The sequence below is a fragment of the Schistocerca americana genome, unplaced genomic scaffold (genome assembly GCF_021461395.2).
Source record: "Schistocerca americana isolate TAMUIC-IGC-003095 unplaced genomic scaffold, iqSchAmer2.1 HiC_scaffold_86, whole genome shotgun sequence".
Taxonomy (NCBI): Eukaryota; Metazoa; Arthropoda; class Insecta; order Orthoptera; family Acrididae; genus Schistocerca; species Schistocerca americana.
In genome coordinates, this window is record NW_025726631.1 from 908950 (window position 1) to 924530 (window position 15581).

Genomic DNA, 15581 nt, shown 5'->3' on the forward strand with positions numbered 1-15581 from the left:
AACGGTTCGCTTCAACATCTGACGCCACTGCTGGGTTTACGGACGCTATCATTACAATTGGTTGTGAAATTAGAAAATATTATCGTTCCCATGAACGTCAGCGAACCACGACCGAATTTTTTCCAAGAAAGTAACGTACATAATTTGTGAGTATTTGGATTTTACAATCACTTTATAGTGTTAAAAGTCGACAATAACGTGATTGATAGTGTAGTGTATTACAACACATTAGTGTACTGCTGTACATGTATACCTATTAAAATCTGTGTTTTTCACGTAACACGAATTTTTTTAACACAAACTCCTGATTTTTCGGTCCCTTCGGATTCGTGTTAACGAAGTTTTACTGTAATTTTTTTTAAATTGGATGATTCTTTTAGATACGCCTTGTATTTTAAATATTCTTGCCCTTGCTACTACGCAGCAATATTCCCAATACTTCAGATTAGTCCAGATACTTCCATTTCAGAAGTGCATGCAGATGCAGTATTTCAAGATGCTGATGCAGTTTGCAACGTTTCTTGTCTTCTGTCACCTGGGAGCTTTCGCAGCCCCTGGCAAAGTCCCGCTCTGACAAGTAAACCTACACAAGGAACACACTGCGAGTTAGATCGGAATGGAATACGCTGTGGTGAAGAACAAAATAAGAGGCACACATTTTCTTATACATGCCCATACGGCCGCTAAGACGATGACATACCGCCTTGAAATAATTGAGTTTAATATTTCTGAATAAATATCGTTCAAATGGTAACGGATATAAAAAACCCTTCAGATAAAAGTTGTACGTTTTTTAAAGTACGTTACAATGCTGCACTCCGATCTGTCGAAAAAGTTTTTTTTTTCAGAAATCCCCTCCCCTCCAGTATTTTATTTTCATTTCGACATTTGTCTATTAGCAGAAGTACAGCATCGTTAACACAAAATTCAGTCATACTCGTATATGATGAAGTGGTATTCCAGAGACGCATTTGTCAGTATAAATATGCTAGACATATCGCTGTACGCGCGCCCAGAGCGTGTCCCCTTCAATGCCAACTGTCATGTTACGTTGTTTACTAAGTATTGCCCTGGAAAATGTATTCTAAATCTATATTTTATATATATTGTACTATATATTTTTTTCTTTTAATTTCATGTGTGTTGCATTTGTGTTTTCTTCTTACATTTAATGTAATTTTTTGTTTTTAAATTGTAACCTTTTCAGATTTAATTGTATTATGTGTGGAATTGTTTCTACATTATTGTTGTGACAGTATTGATAATCTGCGCAGTAATGAGGAAGCGCCGAATTGTTTCGGTCAACAAAAAAAAAAGAATAAAAAAAAAATGCGCACTGCACTTTTATTCTGCGCAGAAACCTCATCGAATAATTGCAATACCACTTTATGATATATGATCGCATTTGGAATTAACGACGCTATATAACTATTAGTCAAATCTCCAAATGAAAAACAACATAGTGGGGCTGGGAAGAGCATTTCGAAAAAAATCGCTTTTTCGACAAATCAGGATGCACCATTGTAATATAAATTAAATACCATAGGACGTATATTAGAAGTTTTATATTCTGTTACCGTCTTAGAAAATTTATCTCCGTTTTTTTTTTCAGGGAGTGTTTCATCCACTTAAAGGTCGTACGGGCACGTATAAAAAAATATGTGTCTCTTATTTTGCTCTACACTAAAAAACATTCGGAGCCGATGAAAATGGAAGTGTGTCCTTTGGGCAAGTTCACTCTCTAGCCGTGGCGAGAGTCCACACCGGCTTAAGCCATCCTCCCACGGGACTCGAAAGGCGCGCGTCAGCGAGCAGTTGGTGACGTCACAGCGTGAAATTCCGTGTTCCACTACGCTGTCTCACGTGTCAGATGTTTGCCTCCTGGAGATGAAGGAAGCCAATGACGTGCGCCATCTGTTTCACGTCACAAACAGAATTTAGGAGTCGCCATATTGCGTGAAATTGAACGACGTATATGGTGTTTTTTTTCTTTTTATTAGAATGTGTGGTGTGGATATCATCTGTTTCAAAGCAGCAGCACGTTGGCGATCTCTCGAAAACGCGGCGTTTGTTACTACATGTTGTTGTTGTTGTTGTTGTTGTTGTTGTGGTCTAGAGACCTGACACTGGTTTGATGCAGCTCTCCATGCTACTCTATCCTGTGCAGGCTTCTTCATCTCCCAGTACCTACTGCAGCCTACATCCTTCTGAATCTGCTTAGTGTATTCATCTCTTGGTCTCCCTCTACGATTTTTACCCTCCACGCTGCCCTCCAATGCTAAATTTGGGATCCCCTGATGCCTCAGAACATGTCCTACCAACCGATCCCTTCTTCTTGTCAAGTTGTGCCACAAAATCCTCTTCTCCCCAATTCTATTCAATACCTCCTCATTAGTCATGTGATCTACTCCTCTAATCTCCAGCATTCTTCTGTAGCACCACATTTCGAAAGCTTCTATTCTCTTCTTGTCTAAACTATTTATCGTCCATGTTTCACTTCCATACATGGCTACACTCCATACAAATAGTTTCAGAAACGACTTCCTGACACTTAACTCTATACTCAATGTTAACAAATTTCTCTTCTTCAGAACCGCTTTTCTTGCCGCTACCAGTCTACATTTTATATCCTCTCTACTTCGTCCATCATGTTATTTTTCTCCCCAAAAAGCAAAACTCCTTTACTACTTTAAGTGTCTCATTTCCTAATCTAATTCCCTCAGCATCACCCAACTTAATTCGACTACATTCTGTGGTGTCTCCGCCAGACACCACACTTGCTAGGTGGTAGCCTTTAAATCGGCCGCGGTCCGCTAGTATACGCCGGACCCGCGTGTCGCCACTGTCAGTGATAGCAGACCGAGCGCCGCCACACGGCAGGTCTAGAGAGACTTCCTAGCACTCGCCCCAGTTGTACAGCCGACTTTGCTAGCGATGGTTCACTGACAAAATACGCTCTCATTTGCCGAGACGATAGTTAGCATAGCCTTCAGCTAAGTCATTGGCTACGACCTAGCAAGGCGCCATTACCAGTGTATAGTAAAATGGAGAGTATATCTGTACAAGAGCGATGTACACCGATTATGGATTAAAGTTAAGTATTACACGATTTTCGTACTTTATTGCAATTCTCAAGACATTGTCCTGTTCCAGACCTCACGCCAATCTGCGTGAGCTTAACGCGTGCCTTTCGGCTACCTCCGAGGGGCGTGGTTGTCTTGTTACGCCACAACACATTCCATTATCCTCGTTTTGCTTTTGTTGATATTCATCTTAAAAAATGGTTCAAATGGCTCTGAGCACTATGCGACTTAACTTCTGAGGTCATCAGTCGCCTAGCACTTAGAACTAATTAAACCTAACTAACCTAAGGACATCACACACATCCATGCCCGAGGCAGGATTCGAACCTGCGACCGTAGCGGTCACGCGGTTCCAGACTGAAGCGCCTTTAACCGCACGGCCACACCGACCGGCCGATATTCATCTTATATCCTCCTTTCAAGACACAGTCCATTCCGTTCAACTGCTCTTCCAAGTCCTTTGCTGTCTCTGACAGGATTACAATGTAGTCGGCGAACCTCAGTTTTATTTCTTCTCCATGGATTTTAATTCCTACTCCGAATTTTTCTTTTGTTTCCTTTACTGCGTGCTCAATATACAGATTGAATAACATCGGCGAGAGGCTACAACCCTGTCTCACTCCCTTCCCAACCACTGCTTCCCTCTCATGTCCCTCGACTCTTGTAAGTGCCATATGGTTTCTGTACGAATTGTAAATAGCCTTTCGCTCCCTGTATTTTATCCCTCCCACCTTCAGAATTTGAAAGAGAGTATTCCAGTCAACATTGTCAAAAGCTTTCTCCAAGTCTACAAATGCTAGAAACGTAGGTTTGCCTTTCCTTAATCTTTCTTCTAAGATAAGTCGTAAGGTCAGTATTGCCTCACGTGTTTCAACATTTCTACGAAATCCAAACCGATCTTCACCAAGGTCGGCTTCTACCAGTTTTTCCATTACTACATATCAGTCGGTAAACGTATAACTCGTGTGCTATGATACGGCAGAACGATGTATCAAAAGCTCGTCGTTCTGGTCACATCTGTCACACTTAAATACCGAATAATGACCGTTGTAGTTACAATCCTTTCGCAAGGTATACGACTTACGGGGACCCGGTTGCCATGTCGAAGTCACAGTGTAGTTCATAGAGTCGTGAGCTGTAACGAAAATGTTCGCGTCCGCATCCTTCCGACGTATATTTCTTCGCATTCATTTTGTAAAAGATTCTGCGTCTTTCTTCTTAAATTAGTAGAAGTGTTTCCCGCTATTGTCGATGTTTAATGAATCTGCTGCAATTCTTTTCGCATAGGCCAACCACTGGAATGTTTGCACAATGGTCCGAAATCTTAATGCGACTGCCAGTCTCTCAAGAGGTAAACATGTGGTGTCACCGCCAGACACCACACTTGCTAGGTGGTAGCCTTTAAATCGGCCGCGGTCCCTTAGTATACGCCGGACCCGCGTGTCGCCACTGTCAGTGATAGCAGACCGAGCGCCACCACACGGCAGGTCTAGAGAGACGTCCTGGCACTCGCCCCAGTTGTACAGCCGACTTTGCTAGCGACGCCACACTGACAAATACGCTCTCATTTGCCGAGACGATAGTTAGCATAGCCTTCAGCTACAATTGCTACGACCTAGCAAGGCGCCGTAATCAATTGATATTTATTATATGAAGCATGTATCATCAAGAGCGATGTTCTACAATTATGGATTAAAGTTAAGTATTCCAGAAGCTACGTACTTTTCTTTATAGCATTCATTACGTATCCTGTTTCAGACCTCACGCCAGCCTGCGTGAGTTTAAGCGAGTGCCTTTCGGCTTCCTCTCATTGTGTCTAGGCTGTCTTGTCTAGACACAACAAAACACAAGTAAGTTTTTGCTATTATGAAAGTATATGTAAATGTATGTTCCTGTATCTTGTTTTATACACTGTCTCTTGTTTGTATGTTGCTGGTAAGTTTCTTTACCCATGATACTGAGCAGGTTCCAAAAATCCAGCGAAAATCACCGTAAGTAGAAACCAACATATTTTTAACGAACTGTTTTTCTGTGTGAAAGCAAATCAAAATGTATATAACTTAATTTGACACCACTGACGATGCTTTACCTTAATAAAGCGAAATGTGTCTGGTGAAAAAAAAAAAAAGAACACGCAATTTTGTAGTTGCAACGACCGAACAAAAATACCCTCAAGAATTGTTAATCTGCTACTGACAACGCGGCCACACAAATGAAGAGTCCAATAAGTCTACTGTTCCATTAAAATTTATTTATTTATTCTCGTGTCAGAAACATACATAGGTGCACAGTTAACATGTCATGCAGTCCTCGGCCAAAATTTGGCCTCTTCCAGTCCATTTTCTGTCGCTCGATGGAGGTCGTCTGCAGTACAGTCGACAGTGGAGCAAGTGCTGGACATTCTGAACGTCTCCACAGTCACACTTAATACTGCTTTCTGTGCTGTAGCCCCATGTTGCCAGACTAAACCTTCACCTACGCTCTCCTCACCTCAGCGTATCCCCAGGTTTCCAGATCATCTGTTCCTTGTCGTGTGCTGGAGGCAGAGCTCCAGAAACTCTTTTCCAACCGCAAGGAAGGGAAGTCTTATCCCTCCACAGTTGCACTCTGGCATTTTCAGCAGCGGTAGTAAATACCTTTGATGTTCTAAGGAAACTCTTGATTGACTTCAGTTGCTGCGAATCAGGTTGTGCCCATAAAGGGGATGGGTTTGTTCTTGTTACACTATCTTACGTTCCTTATTCGCCGTAATTTCTCTTCGTAAGGGGAATGGTGCTATTCCTGCAAGGTGGTAAATCCAACAAACCAGTTATAACTGTCCAGGTGTCGTCCAAAGCTACGTTTGCGTGTCTGGCAGATGACGAATTATACCAAACAGGACAAGCGCACTCTGCTGCATGGTAAGCTAGTGGAAGCGCAGAGGTTCGCACGGTTTCACTGTGATGCGGCCAGATTTCTCAACAGATTGTTCCTGGTGGAAACTTTTACCTTGTGATTCGCGCAGAGCCTCTTGAAAGTAAGAGATGTGTCCAGCGTCACTCTGAGATAATCTGGAGTTTGTAACTGAATTCCTGAACATACTATCATCATCTTACGAGTTGTTGTTGTTGTTGTTGTTGTTGTGGTCTTCAGTCCTGAGACTGGTTTGATGCAGCTCTCCATGCTGCTCTATCCAGTGCAAGCTTCTTCATCTCCCAGTACGTACTGCAGCCTACATCCCTCTGAATCTGCTTAGTGTATTCATCTCTTGGTCTCCCTCTACGATTTTTACCCTCCACTCTGCCCTCCAATACTAAATTGGTGATCCCTTGATGCCTCAGAACATGTCCTACCAACCGATCCCTTCTTCTAGTCAAGTTGTGCCACAAACTCCTCTTCTCCCCAATCCTATTCATTACCTCCTCGTTAGTTATGTGATGTACCCATCTTACGAGTAGCTACCCTATTTCTCAAATGAAAAACACGCACTTGAGTCTTTGAGCGGTTTGCTTTAAGCTGATTTGTGCTATACGTCTACACCTACATGGATACTCTGCAAATCACATTTAAGTGCCTGGCAGAGAATTCATCGAACAACCACAGAATTCTCAATTATTCCTATCTCGTATAGCGCGCGGAAAAAAAAACACCTATATCTTTCCGTGCGAGCTCTGATTTCCCTTATTTTTATTACGGTGATCGTTTCTCCCCCGTACGTCGGTGTCAACAAAATATTTTCGCATTCGGAGGAGAAAGTTGGTTATTGAAATTTCGTGAGGATATTCCGTCGCAACGAAAAACGCCTTTGTTTTCAGTGACACTCCGTAATTCGCTATAATACAAAACGTGCTGCTCTTCTTTGAACTTTTTCGATGTACTCCGTCAATCCTGTCTGGTAAGGATCCTACACCGCGCAGCAGTATCGTAAAAGAGGACGGACAAGCGTAGTGTAGGCAGTCATTCTAGTAGATCTTGTAATACTGGTAATTTTCGCCTCACAAACGCTATTATAGGGTCAATAGTAAACGCCTGATGGCCTGAAGTTATCAAACAATTGTAATGTATTCTTCATCTTTGCCGCTCCTGCTCGGCGGCTGTAAATCTCTATGTACACGTATAGATTAACGATATAAAAAGAATTCTGTTGCTTCAACACAAATGAGGCCTTTAGTGCTTCACCTTTCACTGTTTCTATATCAGGAAAGGCGGACGCGAATTTGATACGTTTCGCAATCTGTATTTTATAATTTCTGGAAAATATTCTGTAAATATGCTAATTGTCTTCGCAATCAGAGAACATATATGTTTGTGTAATTAATTACGAGCAGGCACCGTCGAGAGGACATGAATCTCTAGTATTTCCTGTTATGTGCCAAGCTTTTGTTAATACGCACCAGCTATTGTAACTGTAATGTAAAAAGGTACGTAGCATTAAAAAAGCGTGTGTTATATATGAAGTGTTGTTATTTAGACAAATTATCCTTAAGTATCTCCATCTCCTCACTAATAGAATGTTAAGCATTTTGTATCAGTTTATCTCCAGAACTTACGATCATGTCGATGGATCGAACGCAGCATTGAGGCAGGAGGAACATATAGTTTTCCTGTCTTTAATGAATCAGTCCTTTTTAATTGTGTAGTGTTGTTTTTGTTTTAAAGTCAGTAAATCTTTTGGTCCCTTAGTGTCGATCGGGGTATGACTGCATCGCGGTCATGAAAATGCGCGGAAATGATAATGTTGCTTCCTACTAATCTCAAATAAATTAATCTGCTGCTCTATGTCCAAAGAATGCCAGGTATTTAAAAATATTTATCAGGTGAAATAATCATTATAGTGACTTGTTACGATAAGACAATACAGTCAATCTCTGATTCTGTTGCCAAGTTACACACAAAATTTCATTATATCTTCAACACTATATTTTTTATAACACTACAATGTGTTACAATTTCTAAGTGTCCTGCCTCCCCACAACATTTTCTATGTACTCTTTCCAATTTAAGTTGTTCACAATTGTAATTCGTAGGTTTTTAGTTGAATTTATGACCTTTGCCGGCCTGGGTGGCCGAGCGGTTCTAGGCGCTACAGTCTGGAACCGCGCGACCGCTACGGTCGCAGGTTCGAATCCTGCCTTGGGCATGGATGTGTGTGATGTCCTTAGGTTAGTTAGGTTTAAGTAGTTCTAAGTTCTAGGGGACTGATGACCTCAGAAAGTGCTCAGAGCCATTTGAACCATTTTTTTTATGACCTTTAAATTTGACATTTATCATATACCCGAAGTTTCACGGCTTCGTTTTAGCACTTACGTGTATGACCTAATACTTTTCATTACTTGCCAATTTTAGGACCATACAGAAAACTTATTTAAATCGTTTTGTAATTTGTTTGTTTTCTGACGACTTTACTAGACGACTTTACTAGACGATCTGCAAACAACCTGACACGGCTGCTCAGATTGTCTCCTAAATCGTTTATATAGACGAGGAACACCAACGGGCCCTATAACACTTTCAAGATGCTACTCCAGGCGGGTGTAAAATGAATGTGCGCAACGGAAAATAATAAACGCAGATCTTAGAATCTCTTGATTCTTTTTAAGGTATAAATTACAATGTCAACATAAATGAATGAGAATGGCAAAAAATACTACTAAATGATAAACGATGTTGGTCATTATATTTATTATAGATTAAAATCAACCCTTAGTGGCCGAGCGGTTCTAGGCGCTTCAGCCTGGAACCGCGCGACCGCTATGTTCGCATGTTCGAATCCTGCCTCGGGCATGGATGTGTGTGGTGTCCTTAGGTTAGTTAGGTTTAAGTAGTTCTAAGTTCTAGGGGACAGATGACCTCAGATGTTGAGTCCCATAGCGATCAGAGCCATTTGAATCATTTTTTTAAATCAACCCTTCAAGTACAATTCTCTGTGTTTCCTAACTAAAATTGCAGATCAATTGCCCACTCTGCCCCTTTTCAAGGCCACGCGATCTAACATAAATAACGCGAAATGACTGACATCATCTGCGCACCAAACACTAGGAGACACTACTTTCAAATACGATCTGCGGTGGTGTGGAACCTCAGTGGAAATAAACTAACGTGATCACAGCTGTTTAGCTTTATAGCCCTAATAAGACGAAGGAATTTGCGATATCACCGTACGCACGTGCGTCTGGTGCGTCGTCGTGCTGGTTCTCGTAAACGTCTGCGCCGATGGAAGATCTCCAGCCCCAAAAATAAAAACTCTTTCAAACACCAGGACGGCAGAAGGCGGACCTCTGACTACTATAACACTGTCTTCTCCTCTCTGTGTTCTACAGACGAAAAACGTGAACTCCCAACCACAAGGACGGAGTTCAGATAACGCCTCAACATAAGTATAGGCAGAAGAAGTGCTCTGAATTACTGAACGATGCGTACTCAATGACGACTTCCAACCTGGAGGTGAAGTCCTGAATCGTGTAGGTTCGCAACAGTACGGTGTCTAACTGTTCTAACTATAAACTCTACTGAGAGAAAAGACAGAAAGTCCGTCTGTACCAACAAATGCTGATATCGAGCGACCGTCACACACGGGCGCTCACAGCGGAAGTCCGTCTCTCCACCGCTGGCTTCCCAGCAAGGCTCGGCTCCCCACCATCGTAATTCCGAAAACGAATCATATTCCTGAAACCACGGAATATTCTCCCTCTCTACAGAATCTTCCGAACGCAGACCAACCATATTTTAGTCTTTTGTCGTCCAGCGCGGAAAGTTTGCGAGGAAATACCTATACTCATACAATGGTACGCTTCTGAGTAAAAATCTGGGTAATTAACTCAGCCTGCGTGATTTCCAAGGTGACGCTTCCTCGTTCCTCTCAGCTGCGTCCAAGATTTTCGTAGTTTCCGAAGTCTAATCCTTCGTGTCCGGATATATTACTGGCCAGTCACGACTCTATTGTGTCCCAACGTCCGCCTTGGTACTTCCTGCGTTTAAGCAGGACCGACACACCTGCGTGGGCCTTCCACCCAGGGCTTGAGTTCCGCCTGCCATTTAATTTCGACTGATGTTCCAACCTGTACTAGTATAGGCAATCATTCATTATGCTATTCTGATAATAAAGACACTTGGTCATATTTTACGCAATAAGCGTTAACAATTATTTACAGGGTGTACATGAGAATGTCAGTCTCCTTTATACATTCATATATACGATGTACATGATACCTAATTATGTTTGTAGATCATGGAAAAGTCTGTGGATGAGTGGTTGTAAGGTGCGAAATAACAGTCACCTTACAATATCCCCACCTGACAAACTATTTTGTACTAGGATGGGGTAGGTATTATCTCATCCAGTACAAAACCATATAACCATCAACTGTCTGTACAAGTGAACTAAAAAGAATACGATGGCAAAGGAACACTGGAATCATTATATGTTCTTCCACAGTCATTCTGCATTCATTCAAGGGTTTACTGCCATAAATTTACTTGTTACATGTTTATTATAGTCTGTCTACCCCTTATGTTTGGAACATTGTTCTGAGACGTGACAATTGGAATATACAGTATCAAAAGAAATTAACTAACATTACAAAATTTTTATTCTCTTTCAAGAATGGCAGTTCCCATCTCTCTTTAGACTTAGGCCCACGCTCTCTGTCATTCATCCGTCCCTAAGACATAGGTTGTGGCAAGAAATATTAAAGTGATGTATCCTAAGCTTTTCAAGGTGGTCAGCCAATAAATTACATGTGCTTCATTTAGCCATTAATATGCAAAACAAGCAGTTACGTCAGTTTTTCAAGAGGTTATCTATTGGTCATTATACAGTTATATAAAATTCTGTGAAACATCCTATGTAATTTCACTTGGTCATATTTATGCTCTTGGCTTACATTTAAAACAAACATCATTTCACAAACTGATTTACTAAGTCTAGTGTTTCACTAACGTGTATACTCTTTAAACATTTCAATAATCGTATGTACTAAAGCGTTCTTTGTCAAACTCCATTTACATTTACTGTGACAACTAGTATTTGTAATAAGAGTTTGGATCTACCACCAATTTTAACTAATGTGTTTTTCACAGTTGTAACATCTAACACATAAAAAACATTATAAACTCATAGCATCATTAACAAAGAAAATGACAAAGAATAATTTCACATAAATACATACACAAATAAAATACTGAAAATACACAAACATATAAAAACAATGAAGGACATCCAACATTATCAAAGAGAATGTCAAACAATACTTTTACATGAATAAATACAGAAATATTTTCTTAAGACTACCCTGAAAGTAAGTGCAAAATGTTTACACAATGATAGATATCGGAAACTGTTAGTTTGCGGGTGTACACGACATTATGCACCTTTTTTTTTTTTATCAAGAGTCACAACACACTGATTCGGATTTCACTACACACTGCCGTCTTCATTTGTTGCGGGGATGGAAGCTATAGTTTTTTTTTTTTGTGAAGTTTAGGACGCGAAGATTATTTGAGTCGGACATGCTGCCATTAAAAGTCAGTCTTTGGACCCTCAGCCCACTGTTGATCCTGTCAGGTTACGAGTCTCCCGCGGAATTGACGATGTGCAAGGATCCTCGTAATATACAGCCAGGTAAGTGGGTGTATGTTTTGAAACCGCCAGGTTTTTGTCAAGTTTGCGCACAGTATGAGGGAGGTGCAGTCAGGTAGGACCATTAAACGTCACCTAGAATTCTTCTGCGTCGGCTAAGAGAAGTGTAATTGTATCTAGTCTTCAGTTCTTCGTGTTTCTTCTTTTACTATGTTTGTGTTCCTACTCTTCTGTTCTTCATGTCGCTTCTTTCTCTCGATATAACTATTGTATTTTGGATGAGGATATCGGCAATTGTGGACAGGTAGGTTATCTGTTTGGTGACACTATACATGGAACTGACATTCCTCAGGAGTCGATGCCAGGTGACTGACTGCTACAGATTATGATGTTTCTCAGCCTCTGTCTGGCGGAGGACCACAGAAGAAGAGTAAACATAGTTGACAGTTCCGCACAGCTACCAGCAGTTGCGCTGCAGGTTTTATCTTGGTTCGTCTCGTCTCCATCATGTAGTACAACAGTGGAGACAAGTCATTAGCGGCCGTTTAAACACCACCTCAGCTGCGCTGGCCGCATTACTGGGTATGCCATCGTCTGTTGTCTCCGGCTGAGGTCTTCAGGCAGGATGAATAGTCCTCCTCTTTGGCAATGTATGCCGGTCCATACCGTCCGCACCTCGCGTCCTTGCTTCCAGTGTGTCTCACAAAGTTTTTATTTGTGCATCCTGTGCCCACTAGTGCCCACAATTAGTTTCCGATATACAACAAATACTATGCAATATCTGATATGAAATAAATAAATAAATATATATATATATATATATATATATATATATATAATGCGTTCACTAGTGAGGTCATTTATCTCTACATTTATTATTGTTCTAGTAGTGCAATAAGCTAAGACGCTCACTTATTTACTATTATTATTCCGATAAAAATTTCATGTACAAGTCAATCTTAATTATAAAGGAACATTTCTCAGCCTATGTACTGTAATTATTAAATATCTGTCGGCATCTGTATACCTTGTGTTCGTCGGAGGAGGGTACCATCTGGAGTGGCCCAGGGAAGTGTGGTAGGTCCGCTGTTGTTTTCTATCTACACAAATGATCCTTTCGATAGGGTGGATAGCAATGTGCGGCTGTTTGCTGATGATGCTGTGGTATACGGGAAGGTGTCGTCGTTGAGTGACTGTAGGAGGATGCCAGATGACTTGGACAGGATTTGTGATTGGTGTAAAGAATGGCAGCTAACTCTACATATAGATAAATGTAAATTAATGCAGATGAATAGGAAAAAGAATCCTATAATGTCTGAATACTCCATTAGTAGTGTAGCGCTTGACGCAGTCACATTGATTAAATATTTGGGCGTAATATAGCAGAGCGATATGAAGTGCGACAAGCATGTAATGGCAGTTGTGGGGAAGGCGGATAGTCGTCTTCGGTTCATTGGTAGAATTTCGGGAAGATGTGGTTCATCTGTAAAGGAGACCGCTTATAAAACACTAATACGACCTATTCTTGAGTACTGCTCGAGCGTTTGGAATCCGTATCAGGTCGGATTGAGGGAGGACATGGGTGCAATTCAGAGGCGGGCTGCTAGATTTGTTACTGGTAGGTTTGATCATCACGCGAGTGTTACGGAAATGCTTCAGGAACTCGGGTGGGAGTCTCTGGAGGAAAGGAGGCGTTCTTTTCGTGAATCACTACTGAGGAAATTTAGAGAACCAGCATTTGAGGCTGACTGCAGTACAATTTTACTGCCGCCAACTTACATTTCGCGGAAAGACCATAAAGATAAGAGACAAATAGGCAGTCATTTTCCCCTCGTTCTGTTTGGGAGTGGAGCAGGGGGAGAAGATGCTAGTTGTGGTGCGAGGTACTCTCCGCCACGCACCGTGTGGTGGTTTGCTGAGTGTGTGTGTACATGTAGATGTAGACCTATGAAAAATACATGTTCATTAATTGTCCATATAACAGTAGCATTGTAATCCTCATCACCAGACCCAATGTTAATAATTGCAAACTACTTAAGAAACTATTTGTTACACTACTTGTTAACTACTGGCCAGTACAATGTTTATATAAGTCTAACTACTATCCAATTCAAACTGCTACACTGTCGTTGGGTATCTCATTGCTCTTGCTCTTGGTTTCGTCATGGATGTCGCAGTGAATATCTGTGAACAATAAAGTGCATGTGTGCACTCACAAACATACACAAATGAATGATTAGGTGGGCCTCTTCTTCATTTCATGCTTCTGGCGTGCTTCCTGTGGACAATCAAACTACATAGCAAGTTTACCGCAACTACTGATAGCTTCTTCAATCACACTTTCACATACTTTTCTCATGGTCTTACTCAGTACTTCTTTCTGTATCGCTGTCCACCTTTTTCGGATCTGCTGCTGTTACCTTTCTCTGGCAGTCTCTTCTTTTCATCTTAATAAAGTTACGTATTGTTTTACTGGTGGTACCTGGAAATATAAAGATTTTAGTACATTACATAAAATCACTGCTCATCAACACGACTGCCATGCCTTATGTACACTATTGACCATTAAAATTGCTACACCAAGAAGAAATGCAGATGATAAACGGGTATTCATTGGACAAATATATTATACTAGAACTGACATGTGATTACATTTTCGCGCAATTTGGGTGCATAGATCCTGCGAAATCAGTACCCAGAACAACAACCTCTGGCCGTAATAAAGGCCTTGATACGACTGGCATTGAGTCAAACAGAGCTTGGATGGCGTGTACAGGTACAGCTGCCCATGCAGCTTCAACAAGATACCACAGTTCATCAAGAGTAGTGATGGCGTATTGTGACGAGCCAGTTTCTCGGCCACCATTGACCAGACCTTTTTCAATTGGTGAGAGATCTGGAGAATGTGCTGGCCAGGGCAGCTGTCGAACATTTTCTGTATCCAGAAAGGCCAGTACAGGACCTGCGACATGCGGTCGTGCATTATCCTGCTGAAATGTAGGGTTTCGAATCGATCGAATGAAGGGTAGGGCCACGAGTTGTAACACCTCTGAAATGTAACGTCCACTGTTCAGAGTGCCGTCAATGCGCACAAGAGGTGACCGAGACGTGTAACCAATGGCACCCCATACCATCACTTCAGGTGATACGCCAGTATGGGGATGACGAATATACGCTTCCAATGTGCATTCACCGCGATGTCGCCAAACACGGATGCGACCATCATGATGCTGTAAACAGAACTTGGATTCATCCGAAAAAATGACGTTTTGCCATTCGTGCACCCAGGTTCGTCGTTGAGTACACCGTCGCAGGCGCTCCTGTCTGTGATGCAGGGTCACGGGTAACCGCAGCCATGGTCTCCGAGATGATAGTCCGTGCTGCTGCAAACGTCGTCGATCTGTTCGTGCAGATCGTTGTTGTCTTGCAATCGTCCCGATCTGTTGACTCAGGGATCGAGACGTGGCTGCACGATCCGCTACAGCCGTGCGGATAAGATGCCTGTCATCTCGACTGTTAGTGATACGAGGCCGTTGGGATCCACCACGGAGTTCCGTATTGCCCTCATGAACCTACCGATTCCATATTGTGCGAACAGTCATTGGATCTCGACCAACGCGAGCAGCAATGTCGCGATACGATAAACCACAATCGCGATAGGCTACAATCCGACCTTTATCGAAGTCGGAAACGTGCCTTTGTCCTCCTTACACGAGGCATCACAACAACGTTTCACCAGGCAACGCCGGTCAACTGCTGTTTGTGTATGAGAAATCGGTTGGAAACTTTCCTCGTGTGAACACGTTGTAGGTGTCGCCACCGGCGCCAACCTTGTGTGAGTGCTCTGAAAAGCTAATCATTTGCATATCACAGCATCTTCTCCCTGTCGGTTAAATTTCGCGCCTGTAGCACGTCATCTTCGTGGTGTAGCAATTTTAATG